Consider the following 16,298-nt stretch of genomic DNA (forward strand, 5'->3'; position numbering starts at 1 on the left):
TAGCCGTGCTCACGGGCTATCGGGGCATATATTGGTCCTCGTCGCGTTTCAAGTTCATGATGGCTGCAGTCCAACTAATAATCATACGGTAGCAGATGAATTCAAGACTGAAAACACTGCGTTGCATGGGTTTTGCTGTGAAAACCAAAGGCCAATCTTGGACTTTGTTCAGTCCGCAGAAAGACAATTACTATACACACTTCTACGCTGAAATCATGTAGCATTAGCAGTGTACGTTAATATTCTCTTAATGTTTGTTTTTAACAATGTGAACATGAGAAAACTTCATATAAATTAATAGAATCAAATCAGTCTTAATTGTAAATAATAGTGATTTATTTATTTATTTATTTATTTATACGATTCATTCATTTAAATGCATTTTGTTGAACCCGCTGGGGACTGTTGAATTGTTCCCGCAGTGAAATGACGTCACACGCCGAACAAGGAGCTTCCGTTTGTAATAGCTGGATTCTGATTTTGCCGGTGCGAAATGCACACGTCATGCAATCAACACGCTTGTTTCCCTGGCAGCCTGGCAGCTTGCATTATTTTGCCCGGCAAAGGCATGACTGATACAGTACTATAATTACGTTTAATAACTTTAACATTGCCCCCAGCCCAAACCGATGGCCAGCATACTAGGCTCGGCTCCCGGGTATTCCACAAAGGTCCGCCCTGTCGCCCCCGACTTCGTTCACTGCCGTAGAGCATGAGCTCGCCCGGTATCGTCCGATCTCGGAAGCTAAGCAGGGGCCTGTCGGGTTAGTACACGGATGGGAGACCTTGCGATCAGCTTTTTTTCTTTTTTAAAGCTACGTTTAAACAAAAAAAGATTGGTAAAATAAATTAAAACAAAATAAGAAACCTTTGTTTAAATGTAGCTTCAATAAATGGATTGCAACAACTTGCCCTCAAACATTACTTAAATTGAATGAATCCATTTTTTTCAGTGTTGCGAAGCAAGAATGTTTTTATCGGGTGACCAAGGCTACTTTAGCGGGTCCATAATGTATGGGTGAATTTTAAACCTGTCTAATTGTCACATACGATTTGCTGCATGTTAATGAAGCAAAATATCTAATGTTAACTGCTTTACCTTTCGTTGACGTTGATCAGGAAATCTCCACGATGAACCTTTCAATTACTTCAAGAAGGTCTTTTGTCAAAAAAAAAAAAAAACACAAAAAAAGGAATTGATTTAAGAGCAAATATGGATTATTCTTTTTTCTTTACGAAGCTACAGAAGTGACTCGGTCAGGAGCAGTGAGTAATTTTCTATTCTTCTTTTGCTATTTAACTTTAACGACAGAGACTTTAACAGGTTAGGATTATTGTGAGACCGAATGCAATAAAATGTTTATGCGTTTAAGACATACAGTAACCAGTCGTTTACCTTGATACTCGACAAGACAGCTACTTTGACATATGAGCATTTGACAGTTTAATTCAAAAAGACGCGAACTCCTTTAAGCTTAGCCGTGCTCACGGGCTATCGGAGCATATATTGGTCCTCGTCGCGTTTCAAGTTCATGATGGCTGCAGTCCAACTAATAATCATACGGTAGCAGATGAATTCAAGACTGAAAACACTGCGTTGCATGGGTTTTGCTGTGAAAACCAAAGGCCAATCTTGGACTTTGTTCAGTCCGCAGAAAGACAATTACTATACACACTTCTACGCTGAAATCATGTAGCATTAGCAGTGTACGTTAATATTCTCTTAATGTTTGTTTTTAACAATGTGAACATGAGAAAACTTCATATAAATTAATAGAATCAAATCAGTCTTAATTGTAAATAATAGTGATTTATTTATTTATTTATTTATTTATACGATTCATTCATTTAAATGCATTTTGTTGAACCCGCTGGGGACTGTTGAATTGTTCCCGCAGTGAAATGACGTCACACGCCGAACAAGGAGCTTCCGTTTGTAATAGCTGGATTCTGATTTTGCCGGTGCGAAATGCACACGTCATGCAATCAACACGCTTGTTTCCCTGGCAGCCTGGCAGCTTGCATTATTTTGCCCGGCAAAGGCATGACTGATACAGTACTATAATTACGTTTAATAACTTTAACATTGCCCCCAGCCCAAACCGATGGCCAGCATACTAGGCTCGGCTCCCGGGTATTCCACAAAGGTCCGCCCTGTCGCCCCCGACTTCGTTCACTGCCGTATAGCATGAGCTCGCCCGGTATCGTCCGATCTCGGAAGCTAAGCAGGGGCCTGTCGGGTTAGTACACGGATGGGAGACCTTGCGATCAGCCTTTTTTCTTTTTTAAAGCTACGTTTAAACAAAAAAAGATTGGTAAAATAAATTAAAACAAAATAAGAAACCTTTGTTTAAATGTAGCTTAAATAAATGGATTGCAACAACTTGCCCTCAAACATTACTTAAATTGAATGAATCCATTTTTTTCAGTGTTGCGAAGCAAGAATGTTTTTATCGGGTGACCAAGGCTACTTTAGCGGGTCCATAATGTATGGGTGAATTTTAAACCTGTCTAATTGTCACATACGATTTGCTGCATGTTAATGAAGCAAAATATCTAATGTTAACTGCTTTACCTTTCGTTGACGTTGATCAGGAAATCTCCACGATGAACCTTTCAATTACTTCAAGAAGGACTTTTGTCAAAAAACAAAAAAAAAAAAACACAAAAAAAGGAATTGATTTAAGAGCAAATATGGATTATTCTTTTTTCTTTACGAAGCTACAGAAGTGACTCGGTCAGGAGCAGTGAGTAATTTTCTATTCTTCTTTTGCTATTTAACTTTAACGACAGAGACTTTAACAGGTTAGGATTATTGTGAGACCGAATGCAATAAAATGTTTATGCGTTTAAGACATACAGTAACCAGTCGTTTACCTTGATACTCGACAAGACAGCTACTTTGACATATGAGCATTTGACAGTTTAATTCAAAAAGACGCGAACTCCTTTAAGCTTAGCCGTGCTCACGGGCTATCGGGGCATATATTGGTCCTCGTCGCGTTTCAAGTTCATGATGGCTGCAGTCCAACTAATAATCATACGGTAGCAGATGAATTCAAGACTGAAAACACTGCGTTGCATGGGTTTTGCTGTGAAAACCAAAGGCCAATCTTGGACTTTGTTCAGTCCGCAGAAAGACAATTACTATACACACTTCTACGCTGAAATCATGTAGCATTAGCAGTGTACGTTAATATTCTCTTAATGTTTGTTTTTAACAATGTGAACATGAGAAAACTTCATATAAATTAATAGAATCAAATCAGTCTTAATTGTAAATAATAGTGATTTATTTATTTATTTATTTATTTATACGATTCATTCATTTAAATGCATTTTGTTGAACCCGCTGGGGACTGTTGAATTGTTCCCGCAGTGAAATGACGTCACACGCCGAACAAGGAGCTTCCGTTTGTAATAGCTGGATTCTGATTTTGCCGGTGCGAAATGCACACGTCATGCAATCAACACGCTTGTTTCCCTGGCAGCCTGGCAGCTTGCATTATTTTGCCCGGCAAAGGCATGACTGATACAGTACTATAATTACGTTTAATAACTTTAACATTGCCCCCAGCCCAAACCGATGGCCAGCATACTAGGCTCGGCTCCCGGGTATTCCACAAAGGTCCGCCCTGTCGCCCCCGACTTCGTTCACTGCCGTATAGCATGAGCTCGCCCGGTATCGTCCGATCTCGGAAGCTAAGCAGGGGCCTGTCGGGTTAGTACACGGATGGGAGACCTTGCGATCAGCTTTTTTTCTTTTTTAAAGCTACGTTTAAACAAAAAAAGATTGGTAAAATAAATTAAAACAAAATAAGAAACCTATGTTTAAATGTAGCTTAAATAAATGGATTGCAACAACTTGCCCTCAAACATTACTTAAATTGAATGAATCCATTTTTTTCAGTGTTGCGAAGCAAGAATGTTTTTATCGGGTGACCAAGGCTACTTTAGCGGGTCCATAATGTATGGGTGAATTTTAAACCTGTCTAATTGTCACATACGATTTGCTGCATGTTAATGAAGCAAAATATCTAATGTTAACTGCTTTACCTTTCGTTGACGTTGATCAGGAAATCTCCACGATGAACCTTTCAATTACTTCAAGAAGGTCTTTTGTCAAAAAAAAAAAAACACAAAAAAAGGAATTGATTTAAGAGCAAATATGGATTATTCTTTTTTCTTTACGAAGCTACAGAAGTGACTCGGTCAGGAGCAGTGAGTAATTTTCTATTCTTCTTTTGCTATTTAACTTTAACGACAGAGACTTTAACAGGTTAGGATTATTGTGAGACCGAATGCAATAAAATGTTTATGCGTTTAAGACATACAGTAACCAGTCGTTTACCTTGATACTCGACAAGACAGCTACTTTGACATATGAGCATTTGACAGTTTAATACAAAAAGACGCGAACTCCTTTAAGCTTAGCCGTGCTCACGGGCTATCGGGGCATATATTGGTCCTCGTCGCGTTTCAAGTTCATGATGGCTGCAGTCCAACTAATAATCATACGGTAGCAGATGAATTCAAGACTGAAAACACTGCGTTGCATGGGTTTTGCTGTGAAAACCAAAGGCCAATCTTGGACTTTGTTCAGTCCGCAGAAAGACAATTACTATACACACTTCTACGCTGAAATCATGTAGCATTAGCAGTGTACGTTAATATTCTCTTAATGTTTGTTTTTAACAATGTGAACATGAGAAAACTTCATATAAATTAATAGAATCAAATCAGTCTTAATTGTAAATAATAGTGATTTATTTATTTATTTATTTATTTATACGATTCATTCATTTAAATGCATTTTGTTGAACCCGCTGGGGACTGTTGAATTGTTCCCGCAGTGAAATGACGTCACACGCCGAACAAGGAGCTTCCGTTTGTAATAGCTGGATTCTGATTTTGCCGGTGCGAAATGCACACGTCATGCAATCAACACGCTTGTTTCCCTGGCAGCCTGGCAGCTTGCATTATTTTGCCCGGCAAAGGCATGACTGATACAGTACTATAATTACGTTTAATAACTTTAACATTGCCCCCAGCCCAAACCGATGGCCAGCATACTAGGCTCGGCTCCCGGGTATTCCACAAAGGTCCGCCCTGTCGCCCCCGACTTCGTTCACTGCCGTATAGCATGAGCTCGCCCGGTATCGTCCGATCTCGGAAGCTAAGCAGGGGCCTGTCGGGTTAGTACACGGATGGGAGACCTTGCGATCAGCCTTTTTTCTTTTTTAAAGCTACGTTTAAACAAAAAAAGATTGGTAAAATAAATTAAAACAAAATAAGAAACCTTTGTTTAAATGTAGCTTAAATAAATGGATTGCAACAACTTGCCCTCAAACATTACTTAAATTGAATGAATCCATTTTTTTCAGTGTTGCGAAGCAAGAATGTTTTTATCGGGTGACCAAGGCTACTTTAGCGGGTCCATAATGTATGGGTGAATTTTAAACCTGTCTAATTGTCACATACGATTTGCTGCATGTTAATGAAGCAAAATATCTAATGTTAACTGCTTTACCTTTCGTTGACGTTGATCAGGAAATCTCCACGATGAACCTTTCAATTACTTCAAGAAGGACTTTTGTCAAAAAACAAAAAAAAAAAAAACACAAAAAAAGGAATTGATTTAAGAGCAAATATGGATTATTCTTTTTTCTTTACGAAGCTACAGAAGTGACTCGGTCAGGAGCAGTGAGTAATTTTCTATTCTTCTTTTGCTATTTAACTTTAACGACAGAGACTTTAACAGGTTAGGATTATTGTGAGACCGAATGCAATAAAATGTTTATGCGTTTAAGACATACAGTAACCAGTCGTTTACCTTGATACTCGACAAGACAGCTACTTTGACATATGAGCATTTGACAGTTTAATTCAAAAAGACGCGAACTCCTTTAAGCTTAGCCGTGCTCACGGGCTATCGGGGCATATATTGGTCCTCGTCGCGTTTCAAGTTCATGATGGCTGCAGTCCAACTAATAATCATACGGTAGCAGATGAATTCAAGACTGAAAACACTGCGTTGCATGGGTTTTGCTGTGAAAACCAAAGGCCAATCTTGGACTTTGTTCAGTCCGCAGAAAGACAATTACTATACACACTTCTCAACACAGTCTCACACCCTATTCGTCACATACTGCCGTTTGGTCATGACCCCCTCACGTCCATAGCGGACGTTGAGGGTACCCCCTATTCGTCGCTTGAAAACGTAGAGGGTCGTCCTATAGATTTGAATGCAAACCCCTCATCTTTGAATTTTGACGTAATGGGTTTATCGGTTTGCCTGCGCAATATGGTTTTAGGCGATTGATTTTATGCTGCAAATGTGCATTTTGCACAAGCGTGCGGCGCATAAACGGTTACAATCATTATTGATGCGGTGACCAAACATTTTCGTGGAGCGGAAAGCCTTCTGAATCGGTGTATCACGACTTTTCTCTCTCTTTTTATATAGATATATTTGGTATACAATAAAATGACATATTTACATTTGCTGTGTGTTTAAAACATGCCTTAATTAACGTAGATATTTTATTATTTTCGATCACGCACAGTTGGTCATTCCCCCTCACGTCTATAAGCTGACGTTGAGGGTACCCCCCAATTCGTCGCTTGACAACGTAGAAGGGTCGTCCGATATTTGAATCCAAATCCCTCATCTTTGGATTTTGACGTAATGGGGGTATTCATGCCTGCGCTGCAAAGTATGTTTTAGGCGATTGATTTTATTGTTCAAATGTGTATTTTGCAGTAGCGTGCGGCTGTTAATTCATTGGTGCGGTCACTACATTTTCGTGGGGCAGAATCCCTTGTCTGAAGCGGGATCACGAATTTCTCTCTCTTTAAGTTTCTCTTTAAATATATATTGTTCTACATTAAAATGACATGTTTACAGGACTGTATATTTGCTGTATGTTTAATTAAGATATACCCAAGGCAGTTCGTGTAGTTTAATCGATTCGTGTCCATGGACACGATTTCCCCCTTTTTCGTGCCAGTCAGAACGACTTTCAATCTAATGTATTTCAATAGGAAGTATTTTTCGTGCCTGCACCACGTTTTTTTGTCCTATTATTTTTTTTCGTGTTTATAAGCACGAATTTAATCTAATGTATTGCAATAGTATATACCAGGGATTGTTTTACTTTATTTGTCATTAATTGATTACACTGTAAGCGCTACTTTACTCAACATTTAATCAGGAGATGTTTATCCTATAATATTGATTTTTTTGATCGGTTTCGTGTGTCAAATACAAGAATTAATACTACAGTACCCATGAGCCTTATCGACATCTACTATGGTGAAGGCACCAGCTAAAACTACATGTGGGCCCGCTGCAGATCACAATATTTTCTCAACACATGAATACTAACGTGTGCTTGATAATTCAACAATACGATGTTATGGCCATCAATTTTGATTGTTTCTACTTTGATTGTAAAAAAAAAAAATAAGTCAGTTTCGGACGCCTGCATTTCCCAGAATCCTCTCTGCCTACGTTGCTATGGAATCTGAGCCAGTCCTCTTTGGTATTGGGTGATTTCTTCTTCGGTACTCGTAATTGACAGGGATTCTCTCATACGCGAAAATCATTGTCCAGGTAAGTCACGATGCTTTCGTTTAAAGTTCACTATTTGTTTAAATGTTATAATTCACGCCTTTCTTTTGGCATTACGCTGACATTGCCATAGCCGTACGAAAATTAACCATGTTTTTGTGGTAAAAGTGTAGTAACTACGGTTTGTGTATCGATTATTTGCAAAATGGTTTTACCAAACCAAACATGGTTTAACTTTTTTTTTTCAAATTCATGGTTCTTTCTTAACTTGCAACCTATCTCTATATATACTGCATCTGTTGTACCTGTCTGTCCAGCTGTGTGTTTGTCTTTCTGTCTTTGTCTGCTTTGCAATGGCCACCAGATATACCCCTCACAAACAGGATCCCCACTACCAAGAGGGGAGGCTCATGGCTCTTGAGCTGAACCATGACCACATTCTAGCTGAAGCCAAGGTTAGAGTTTTTATTTACCTGTTAGTTTATACTTAAACATAATGGATGTGGGACAACTTAAAATAAAAATGATAAATATGGAAAAGAGATGAGTGTTGAAGATTTAATACGGTATATTGTAATAGCAACTTATTTAGCAACTAACATCCTATAATGTTCCGCGGCATGTTTTAATAAGGTAATATATTTTGGAAAAGAGAGGTTTCATCCTCTGAGTTTCAGAGACTTGGAGAATCTATGCCAAGGCTCATTTAGGTGTTTCAATACTTACACTATGCTGTGTTTCCTTTTAGTTGTTGCATGTCTTTCACGTCCTGTACCTTTATTAGTCTTACAAGAAATATTCACTTCAACACACACAGAGCAGCTGTGGAGACGAAATGTTTATGCCCTAGAAGAGACCCTTCACAGACCTCTAAAAGGATCTTTGTTGGCTGGGGCAAACCGAGGGGGAGGCAAGGAGGGTGACGCCAAGCCTCAGCTACAGGGTATATCTGAATTATTTCAGATTTGTAGGAATTTAAATGTAAATGGTGGACCAAATCAAATTACGGAATAACATTGTAATTGTATTTGAGTATTAACAGTTTAAAACATTTAAATATGACAAAACAAATAAGAAATAGAGTATAACACTTAAGTATACTATCATGTCAAGTACTTCGTTATGTCTTTACCAAACCCTTAACAGAAATACATCTGATTTCATAAACAGTTCTGTATATATGTTGAAAAAGATCATGTATGTAGTGATAGCCTAACCTGTTCTGTGTACTGTTACAGTCAGTTTTACAGGTTGAGTGCTTCCTGTCATCCAGTGTGGAGTTTCCACTTAACTGTACCCTCAGCAAAACTAAATCCTCATGAGGAATTTGGTAAATCGCATTGATTAATTTGAGTTTAATTTTATTTAGTCAATAATATTAAACTTTAATTACTTAAAGTATGCTTGCTAAGAATTAATGCACAGTGCCCTGCTTTATGGTTTAAGATGCATGTTTTTGGGGGGGATTTGAGAAACCAGATAAAAACACATTTAAGAGAAAATTAAATCTAGGACCTTCTTGCTGTGAGGTGATAGTGCTAAACATTGAGCCACTATGCAATCCTATACAAAAAAATCAAACCTAGAATCCAACTAAATCTTGAATAGTTTGGTTTAGTGTATTATTTTTATATGAGTTATTCACCTAGAATAATGTTAATTTATTTTTCTCCCTAGGTGCAGAGAGTGGTTCTGTGGGGACCGTGATGTATTACGTCACAAAAAACAGCCACTCCCCAATAGGGAATGTGTAATTAATAGTTTTTTTGTAGCCATCCGTCCAATCAAATGCATCATTAAAGGGGAAGATGGATATTGCACTCAACACAAGGTATGTTCTCAAAAAAGCCCTAATTTTGATGTTTTTATGTGTCTGCAGCCAGTAACAGGTAATCTAAACTAGTGGTTTTCTTTCTTTTTGGCAGTCGGCAAGATGACATACCACTGTTGTAAACGCACAAACGTAATAATGCTTTCAGGCAAACCAATCATTTTAATTACCATCAATGGTAAAACCAATTCACAGTTTAGATTTCCATTTTAGATTTGATGTTTTTCACACTATGTTTTGATGTTTTCAATGCTGTGGCATTGTACATTGCAGTAGAGTCAAAGTGCATTGTATAGCACATTACAATCCAAGTAGGGCATCGTGAGCAAGGCCTGTTGTGGGAGTCTAAATGGGGGTCAACTGCATGCAATTTATGTTTAGTTATTATTTATTTATTTTGTGATTTTAGATATGTTCATCATTCATCAGTTCTCACTTCCCTGGACTTCAACCTGGCTACACACATGGTATCGTTATTAATCGAAACAAAGACAGATATCTTTATATTTTTGTTCTCTGCAGACAAACAAAAAATGTTAGCTGTTGCAAAGCAATTTGGTGAGTTAGCAAATGATACTACTCGAGAAGTTAGGCAGAAGGAGTGCTATACTGGGATTATAGAAACTTATAAGATGTCTCTTAAACATTCACAATGTGCAGAATGAACTAACTGTTTTAAAATAGTATGTGGTAAATGTTTTTTTTCCAAGGGCGTTTTGACTTGCCTCAGCCACTGTATGTCTGTTAAACATGCAAACAGCAAAGGACCCCAGACCTGAAAGACCTTCTGAGGAGTGGATATTGGCCAGCTTCAATAAACAACACCACACTTTACACACTGGACCTCCTGATCTCCTTTCAAGAACTCAAGGTCATCTCTCCAAGATTTTCCAGACAAGCCTTCGCAAAGCTGCTGGAGCATCGCACGAAGTGTGGAGGAAGAGTAAGTGTAAATGTTATCATTTTATTCAAAACTCCATAAGCAGACAATATCACAATTACTGTTTCATTCTATATATCTTCCAGTTTGGATATATCAACGGCGATGCACTGCAATGCAGCTTCTTGGAGTTTTCATACGCTTCATTTGAATCAGACCAGCTCTGGTGTGGTGCTCCTTTCACCTGCCCAGCCTGAACGCTAGAATTGTTGGCTGCTTCAGCAGATCGAAACAGAAAGCTATATCGCTTTTGCCGAAACAGAAGGTGGTCTTTATTCCAGTATTTTTATTGGTTTATTTATTTACTTTAATTGATGGATTTCCTATTTTTCTTTCTTAGCTCTGGTGTTCCTGTTATTTGTTTTCTTTTTTGAGGGGCCTTTTGTGGCTGAAGACAGTGCGGTGTCTAGATTTGTCAACACCATACAAAAAGCACTGAAAATGCAAGTTTTAATCATAACTTGACAAAATAGTTGTTACACAAAAAATCTTGTTCGGAGTTGATTTCTACTTTTGCCTACCAAGTACTCCTAAATCAAATTAGGAATAAATGCCATATACTGTATTGTATGACACCATCACTTTAATTTGATTTGTTGTGTTTGTTGTGTGTTTCATAGACTGTGGCTTGCAAATATTGGCCATACTTGAAGAAAGTTGCTAGTGTCCTTCCTGATCTTCAGGAGCTGACCTCAATGAAACCTTTCCTTAATGTCATGCATGCTTGAGCCACGCTACAACGTGTGAGGTATGTATAATATTTTTGCTTCATACGTACATGTGTAATGTACATTCATAAGAAATAGAAGTTAATGGCTTGACTACACTATTTAGATTCTTTTTGGCATAACCATTTCTTGTACAGGTTGTAAAAGCCCTTTGAGGACAAATGTAATATTGGGCTATATAAATAAAATGTATTTGAATTGAATTAGTCTTGAATTCTTAAATTAGGCTTCCACCATTTATTCACAGATTAAATGAAGTGGTAGGAACCAGGAAGGAACAGGGACAACCACCGGTGAGTGGAGCAAGTGAACAGCTACCTTTCACGTTGTGCCCGTACAACCAAATATATGTCCAAAGCAGGTGATCAGAGTGTTTGTAAGATTTTTGCATACTTTTTATATTGAGCATCATACCCTCATTATTTTCTTTCAACAGCACCGGTGGACATGCTTACATTGCATGCAATGGGCTGGAACCATAAAAAAGTATCTCTCTACATCAGGCACTTTCCACAATATATGTGAAAGTAAGTTTTTTTTTTATATATATATAAATTTTTTGTGTGTCTTTTAGTTGTTGTGTGCATTTTGCCTGATGTTAATTGTACAATGTACAACAATCCTGATTATTGAATAACAGACATCCAGCACGAGACTGCAAGGCTAGCAGAACTAAAAACAAAGCTACATTGCAAAGATGAAGTGCCGTCACAATGGCTTTCTGATGTGAAAGAATGGGCAGCTGATGGTAAGCGAGACCAATATTCTTCCCACTACTATCTGAATTTTTCAGTTTGATATTAAACAAGTGCCAAATATGGTAGGCTTATCATCTATTTCTTAACCTCCTAAGACAGGGGTGTCCAAAGTCGGTCCTGGAGGGCCTGTGTCCTGCAGAGTTTAGCTAAAACTTCCCTCAACACACCTGCCTCAAAGTATCTAGTCTGCCTAGTAAGACCTTGATTAGCTGGATCAGGTGTGTTTGATTAGGGTTGGAATAAAACTCTGCAGAGACACCGGCCCTCCAGGAGCAGGAGTGGACAAAGCTTCCTCCCCCAAATGGATCTTTCAGTTACCTCTTTGTCAATCTAAATTGTAATTTTTGCATAAAATTCAATTGCTGCTTTCCCTTTTGCTTGTAACATTTTTTTCTTGGTGAACAGTTCACAAACCCCTGTACATGTCTTTCTACACAGCAGCATGCTTCGCCACCACCTTCGAAGTAAGCTGGCAGAGGACAAAAAGCTCCTTCTTCAGGAGATACAGAACTACAATGATCTTGTACTAGACTCTGCCACAAACATCATTGACCTAGCTTTGGTGGAGCATTCCCTCACTGGAGAGAGCAGTGTGTCTCAGATATGGCCGTGCGACCTTAATGGCAGTGGTATGTCAAGAATTTATTTACAGTTTTGCTTTATAGAGTATTCTGAACAAAAGCATGCAACATAGTCAGTTTTTAAAATATTCATTTAACTTATTGGTGTTTGCTTATTATGTATCAGTTTGTAAAAAGTATGCATAATGCTATTATGCAATATTGTCTCAAATTAACATATAACTGTTATTGATTCTTAGCAAACATTTCAGTCAAGAAACGATTGCATGACCAAGTGATGTTGACAATGTGACTGCAAGAGGAAAGGGGCATTGTGGTGTTGGAGATGGCACAAGACTACACATGTGTGCAGAGCCTGGCAGTGGCTCTCAAGAACAAGATGGCTGAGGAGGGTAAGTTAAATAAAAATCCTGTCCATTCAAAGTTTGAATAAAGAAGTCACCCTCAGTCTCTGAACTTGGATGGAGTAGAACGGTTATTGCTCTGTTTACCATGGTCATTTGGCTTGTACATAATAAAATAGGCATTATAGTTGTTCACAACAAATACGGCTTTGCTAGACTGTGATTTAGGTAGTACTAGTTAAACACAGTTAAATATTTAACACAATGCCAGTTTCTTTAACTCACAAAAGTGTTAAAGGGGTCACATTACGACATTTTTTATTGTGTAAAATAAATGTTTGGTGTCCCCAGATTACATATGTGAAGTTTTAGCTTAAAGTACACCACAGATAATTTATTATAGCATGTTAAAATTGCCACTTTGTAAGTGCGAGCAAAAACATGCCATTTTGGAGTGTGTGCTTTAAAGGAAACAGCCAACATCTAAACCTGGGTTAAGAAAATAACACATATATATATATATAACCCAGCAGTGTTAGTTTAACTAGGGTTGAAGGACAACAAACACAAAAAGTTTATAAAAGTTCATTACAGTTAAAATCGAAGCATTAAAAATGAGTTTAAATAATTTAGTTTCACTAAATGACAGGGGACCAGCCCAAACGGAAGACTGAAATGTGTGGGTGGACTGTAATTGCATCTCTAACTGTACGTTCACAACGCTGATGGAGACTGCTAAAAAAAACACTCTGGCTGCCCTGCAAACAACGCTATAGAAAAAGAGTAGCGGACACTCGAATACGTTCTACAGAATCCTTTTCCACCTTCTGATTGGTTGCCGCCGAATGTTTTCTCTGACTTCCGGCCACATTAACGCTCTCGTCGGTGGCGGTGTGAACGCATAGTAAGGAAACTGGCATTATTAACTCTGTCAATTAACTCCAACTCTGAACAACAATTTACTCTGAATATGTTAAATTTACTCTTTAGGTGTTCAATTCAAGTCAGAAATGTTTAACACTGAAATTTTTACTGTCCAATTTTGCTGTGTACTTAAGCACAACTATATTGAAGATGAAAACGGTTAACCAAAAGGACCTATCAGACATTGGCTGAAACACAAAATGTGTTTTTTTTCTGGTTTTGGTCTTTCTGCATTAAATTACCTCAGTGGGCCATCATGTTGCCTCGGTTTATATAGAATCATCTAGCCAGGTACCATTGCAACAATGCACAGAAAAATGACAGCCATTCTTGTATGTAGATTTAAATGGGTGAAATTGTTTTATTCTATTGAAGTTTTTTGGCCTCAAAAAGCAAAGTTAATATCAAGTTAGTTTGTCTTTAATGTAATCTCATTTGTATTTTAGACAAGGGAAATGAAGGACTTTGCTGTCTCTTAAGAAGATCGTCAGTGGTGTCAGAAGGGTTGCAAGTCGTCCTTCAACAATACAAGACTGCATTAGGTCTTGAGGCCTCTGTCCTTCTACATGTTGAAGAAGAAGATCAAAGTGACCTCAGCAGTCCAGATACCAGCGAGGATGAAAACATAATTTAGGTATTTTATTTATTTATTTATTTATTTATTTGTATGTTTGTTCTCAAAAATTGACCAGAGGCTATTCCATCAAAGTGGATAAAGGAAAAGATTTTTGATAAGTCTCACAAATTTAAGTGGGAGTTCTGTTCCATTACTGTGGCTTAAGCCCAGTTCAGATCAAAGATTCACAACAAGACCAAGCTGTTTTAAAAGTTACAGGGGGAAGTTGCAGCAACATGAACTGGCTCATCTCAGCTCTACTCAAGCCAGCTAATGGGGTTGCTGCAACACAGCTTGTCAATTCGCCAGCTTCTGGTTTTAGAAGGTTTCAACACACAGTCAGCTTGTAACAGAGTCAACTGGTCAAGTCACTATTCAACTAAGTCAACTATTGGCTGGTTCAAGTTTTGGACGAAAGAAAGTGGGGAACAATTCGTTTATTTGTTTGAGGAACAGCTGTGTCTGTTTGACTAAAAACGTTAAATGTACTTAACTCTTCAGGGCACCTTATGTGCACGAGCACACTATATACCTATTCTGGCTCGGTTAAAGTCAACATGGACTTGTTATTGCTATATTACACTGACTTTCACTGTAGGCTCAAGCCATTTCACTGACAATGTTAATTTAAGCAAGGCTTTTTCAAGTGAGCACAGCTTTCCTTAGCTGCATTGATGGAATTTCCCCATTATTTTTACATGAAATCACATTTTTGTGTAATTAATAATGCTTTACACACCTAAAACAGCTGAACTTAACATTCTTTTTCTACCTCTTGCTTTCCCAGATAGAAACTGCACAAAGGACTGCGTTTAAGGAAATGGACTCGGCATATATCTGTGTAGTGTCAGTATGCTAACTACATTAAAATCTGTATGCATCCTATATTGTTGAAATGTTCAACCTGTGTCTAGATTATCAAGCATGTTATTTAGCACGTTGATGCTCCTTAAATATGCACAAACATCTCAATATAGGTGCATGAATCGTATGATATTATCAGATGTAATAATTGAACTGATGTTATATTTGGCTAGTGTATTCATAATTTGTGTTTTTAAAGTTGCTAATGGGCATTGTTAGCCACATCACAAACTCAATGTTAAAACACTGCTTTTTGTGCTTTATTGTGTTTATGTACTTGCATTGGTGCAGTAATATCGATGTTATGCAGTAAGGTCATTGGTGTGTTTTACAATGGCTTTGAACAGAGCTCAACCAATCAGAATAATCATTGATAATAAAGTAAAAGTTTTATAACGGGTAAGTTGGTATGAAATATTGTAAGCACATTCATCAGGATGACTTTGCTGACCTTTTGACCTTTATTACCACATTTAGGCCAAACTGTGAAAACTCTACTTGATTGAGTGTATTATAGGATATAACTGTTGTGCACCATTGAAGATAAACATCATAAATTCTTTCTTAAAGATGGATAATTTGTTGGCCATGTGTCTGTCACTATCAGTTCTGTTCTTATAAGCACACTGTACATTAAGCACTATAGTATGCAAAAGAAAAATACACTACATTTATATTTTATGATTATACTTATATTGTGTATTACTACATTTGATAGATAACTTTATTCCCCTGTTCTGCTGGTTGTTTTCAAGTGAACTTAACAGTTTAGTGTTATTAAATTCAGCCTTATGGCTTGATTGACAAATTTGCATTTCATGTATTTTCACTGCTTTTATTGTGAAAGACAAAAAATAAAGTGTTTCTAAACATGAACATATTATGTTTTTACTTGTTCATACATTGTTAGTTAAAAACAAAATGTGATTATGCGTATTTATATGGGCGATCTTGGTTAATTTGACAACAGACTGCATTATACAATAAATGCATTACTTTAAAGCAGGGGTGGGCATTCCTGGTCCTGGAGGGCTACTGTCCTGCAAAGTTTAGCGCCAACCTTAATCAAACCTTTGATTGCAGCCTTTGATTAGGGTTTTTCAGGTGTGTTTGATTATGGTTGGAGCTAAACTTTGCAG

At 37.6% G+C, this 16,298-nt stretch overlaps 2 long non-coding RNA genes across 8 annotated transcripts; both read left to right on the forward strand.

The window, feature by feature from the left end:
* Nucleotides 1-7,216: 7,216 nt before the first annotated feature.
* LOC141350949 (uncharacterized) lies at nt 7,217-11,821 on the forward strand. Of its 7 annotated transcripts, none has more exons than XR_012359049.1 (11): nt 7,217-7,615; nt 7,891-8,028; nt 8,391-8,516; nt 8,812-8,903; nt 9,251-9,404; nt 9,814-10,347; nt 10,431-10,609; nt 10,965-11,092; nt 11,320-11,433; nt 11,509-11,599; nt 11,713-11,821. It is a non-coding gene; the product is annotated as an uncharacterized lncRNA (long non-coding RNA). The 7 variants fall into 7 exon arrangements; XR_012359054.1 differs by lacking the exon at nt 7,217-7,615 and adding an exon at nt 9,499-9,582 and having other exon boundaries at nt 7,803-8,028; nt 10,115-10,347; XR_012359053.1 differs by lacking the exon at nt 7,217-7,615 and adding an exon at nt 9,499-9,536 and having other exon boundaries at nt 7,804-8,028; nt 10,115-10,347.
* Nucleotides 11,822-12,256: 435 nt separating this feature from the next.
* On the forward strand, nt 12,257-15,737 carry LOC141350803 (uncharacterized). Its single transcript, XR_012358922.1, has 4 exons — nt 12,257-12,459; nt 12,651-12,803; nt 14,126-14,313; nt 15,083-15,737. It is a non-coding gene; the product is annotated as an uncharacterized lncRNA (long non-coding RNA).
* Nucleotides 15,738-16,298: the final 561 nt, after the last annotated feature.

The sequence above is a fragment of the Misgurnus anguillicaudatus genome, chromosome 19, assembly GCF_027580225.2.
Source record: "Misgurnus anguillicaudatus chromosome 19, ASM2758022v2, whole genome shotgun sequence".
NCBI classification, from domain to species: Eukaryota; Metazoa; Chordata; class Actinopteri; order Cypriniformes; family Cobitidae; genus Misgurnus; species Misgurnus anguillicaudatus.